At 34.2% G+C, this 3,811-nt stretch overlaps 1 non-coding gene across 1 annotated transcript; it reads right to left on the reverse strand.

The window, feature by feature from the left end:
• On the reverse strand, positions 1 to 73 carry TRNAK-UUU (transfer RNA lysine (anticodon UUU)). The gene has a single exon. It is a non-coding gene; the product is annotated as a tRNA-Lys (tRNA).
• Between the last annotated feature and the right edge of the window lie 3,738 nt (positions 74 to 3,811).

Below are 3,811 nucleotides of genomic sequence, written 5' to 3' on the forward strand. Positions count from 1 at the left end.
CGCCGTCTGTGGGAATCGAACCCACGACCACGTGGTTAAAAGCCACGCGCTCTACCAGCTGAGCTAAGACGGCTACGACAGTTAAATTAAAACACCAAAATATGAATTCCATAGTTATAGTACTGCAGACTCCGTTTCAATCCATCCCGTCCACAGTTGGGTTAATCGGCACCTATACTTTTCTGTGATACTCAATACAATTCAAAACTGGTGCACCATTAAAAAAAAATGTTAAAATGGATCGTTTTCTCCGAAAAAGTTCCCACAGTCTAATTCGCTTGTGAGGGTTTCTAAAATTATACAAAACCTTAAACATCTTCTGTTTTTTTCTTTAGAAGAAAACAGAAGAGTGTTATATTGATAGGATTGTTTTATATATTTGATTGTTCTTTTACTGGTGGTGTCAGGACAATTTATTAATGTCCCATGCATAAAAAACAACATAGATTCTAGTGCCAGCAAAAATACATTGTCTCACAATGAGGTTACATTGCTAAGAGAATAATAACATAAGAATAAAGACACAGAAACAGTGGAGTGGTTTCATCTCAGGAGTGGTTTCAGCTTAGGCAAAGATTCTAAATGGCAAAAAGAAATTAGTAGATGGCAGAGCTTATAGCTCAAACAACCCTGAAATTAGTAGAGGGCAGAGCTTATAGCTCAAACAACCCTTGTTTGCCGATCGCTCTACTTTGGAAGACCTTGAAGAACATATACTTTGGAAGACCTTGAAGAACATATATCTAGGAAGCATGGACACCTCATGTTTGGAAAGAAAGTCTGCTTCAGAGTTTTGCTCGGGTAGATATGTTGGAAAGAGACTTCAGCTCCAAGATCATTTGTGCCCAGTTGCAAAGCAAGAGAACATCTAGAGAATGCGGGCCTTGAATCCATTTGATCACCGAAAGGGAATCTCCAACAACCAGAAAATTGTCTAAGTCCAGTCATTTGGAGCATTAGAGGGCACCCCATAAAGCAAGCAACTCAACCCGAAGCACCAACGGACCAATAGAATTTGTAGTGGGTAGACCGATCAAATTTGAGCAAGACACCACAACCACAGTGGAGATTGCTATCTTAGGGAGCACCAAAAAAAGCAAATCAGGAATCTGCCATCCAAGTCAATGAATGAGATGGATCTGGATGGGGCTTTGGGGTACCAGGGGCCAACCTCCATAAAGAGTCATCCAAGTCAACGAATGAGATGGATCTGGATGGGGCTTTGGGGTACTAGGGACTGACCTCCATGAAGAGAGTCACGATCCAGAGGGAGGTGGACAAAGACTCAGAGAAAATGCCTTAAAAAATCAACTTATTTCTAGATAGCGAAATGTCCCACAAGATATAAAGGGGAGGGAGGTGGACAAAAAGTCAGAGGGAATGCCTTAAAAAATCAGCTTATTTCTAGATAATCTGATGCCCCACCAGACATAAAAAAAGGACAGCTCTAACCGGAAACTAGACTTAACTTTTATTAAAAGAACATTGCATTAGATTTTAGAGTGTTTAAAGAAATGGCATTTTGGATTTAGAGAGTTTTAAAGAAATTACCTTTTGGATTTTCTTGCGCGTAGGTTTTATCGTGGGGTTTCTCCTAAATTTGATTATAAATTGAACAAAAAAAAGTGTAGTTTTTATTGTTTAAGTGAGTTTTCTTCCAAAACAGAAAAAACCCTTTCAATTGATTTTATAGTGAAAGTCGCTTGAAATTAAAATTAGAATGCTAATACCAAAACTGTTCTCTATGAACCGCGTCAAAGTAAGAGCTACTGTGGACTGTGCATAATACAAACTATTTAAAAAAATTAGAAAATTAATATTATACTAAATTTTTTGGAAATTGATTTTTTTTAATATTTAAAACCTAATTTCTTTTCTGATTGAGGAGTATTTATAGAAATTTAATTTCTTATGATTTTGCAAGAGATTGTTAAATATAAAAATAATTAAGCTACCATTGGTAACCGTCTGCGGTTTAACTACCAGTGACGAATTTGTGCAAATTGATATTGTAGATGACCTAGATTCTAATTGTATCACTATTTAATTTATGGTATTCTCTAAATATTATATGTTTTGGAGTTTTTTTTGTTAGAATCTAATGAATTTTTTTTTACTCAACTGTAGATTTTTGTTGTTTAAAATCCGTTTATATATATATGGATTGAGGTGTAAATATTTTTTAAAGTGAAAAGACATTTGATCTCTCTTTTGCCCCGGAGTTAAAATGGATCTATCCTAGTTATATTCATATGCATGTTCATTTTGGAATAAGGTTTCTACATTTTTCATTTAATTATTAATATTTATGCTAATAGGTGCCTTTATTTTAGAATAGGGTTTCTAGGATTTTAATTTAATTATCAATAATTATTAGGGATTTAACCTCCAAAGAATATTATGGAATGTTCATAATAATATACAAACATCTAAAGTTGAGATTTATCTCCAAAGAAGTTATACTCTTTTTACCCTTTTAATTAACTTAATTGAAAAAAATGACATATGAACAAGTGTCATATAAAGTGAGTTATGGTTTTTTGGGCAAGTGATATTGATAAGACATGGTATTGGCCCATGGTTTTGTAACAAAGTTATTTGCATACTAAGAATCTCCATGGTAAAAAGAGGATAAGTGTTATCCATTTAATTTATATAGTTGTGCTAGTTATTAAGTGGATGGTCTGGGTTTAACCTCCACCTAATATTCTAAAATATTCTTATTACTAGTCACAAATCAAAGGTTGAGATTTATCTTCAAAGTAGTTATGTCTTTTTAACCCTTTTAGTTAAATTAATTAATTAAGAATATGTCATAATATGAGTATGTGTCCTATGAACATAAGTTATATTTTCTGGACATGTGGTATAAGTAAGTGACGGTATTGGCCCATAGTATTATAACAAATCATATTTACAAGTTAAGAATCTTAGAAATAAAATGAGCCTAAATCTACATGATTAAGGATTTGTTACATGTTTTTCTCAATGTATATATGTTAAATTAATATATTTTATATATATATTTTTTAATTTTTTTGTTTAAAATTCAACATTTCATTAATTGAAGGAAGCATTTTTTTTTTTCCGAAGAATTAATTGAAGGAAGCATTACAAAAGAGAGTTATCTCTGCTACTAGCTTGCCTGACAGGAAACTGGACCAGTAACATAGGCTTATAGTCTTGAGGTTTCTAAGGCCTTGGTTAACCCGTTTGTCAGACAAAACGAAATAATGTCCAAAATCTATATACTGTATCGATAAATGATAAACATGGATGTCCTGATATACAAAACCTAGCAAACTCAAGTAGAGAGGAATCATAAATCATGAGGAGAGAGGAGACTATCATTGAACTGTTAGCTGAGAGAGGCACCACCGTGCAGGCTGGCGATAATTTTTCTTGAGCCAAGGCACCAAAATGCCTGATCTTCTCAGCCTCGATTAAGGTTTTAAAGTTATGAGAATCTGAGCTATGAACCTACGAGCCTTCGATGATGAAGCCACCCATCCTCAACCATGAACCTTGGAGCTATTTGCCTTCGGGCCACGAACTTTGCAGATAAGATCAATTAGAAGACCGCTTCTAAGGCCACAAAGTGCTTTGACACTACCATCAAATACTTTGAATTTTCCCCTGCAAATTATAAGAGCCTTGAAATATTGGCACAAGCCTACTGTTGGACTTTGATTGAAGGAGTAATTAAGCGAGAACTAGTGAAGAGAAATTGTGATTTCCACCATTCCCCAAATTAGCCCTAATTTGATACTATAGTTTATGGCGTTCGACAAAATGAAAGAAGATAAAAGAT

The sequence above is a fragment of the Pinus tabuliformis genome, chromosome 3_1 (assembly GCF_031772625.1).
Source record: "Pinus tabuliformis cultivar Carrire ecotype Pingquan chromosome 3_1, CPIR1, whole genome shotgun sequence".
Lineage (NCBI taxonomy): Eukaryota > Viridiplantae > Streptophyta > Pinopsida > Pinales > Pinaceae > Pinus > Pinus tabuliformis.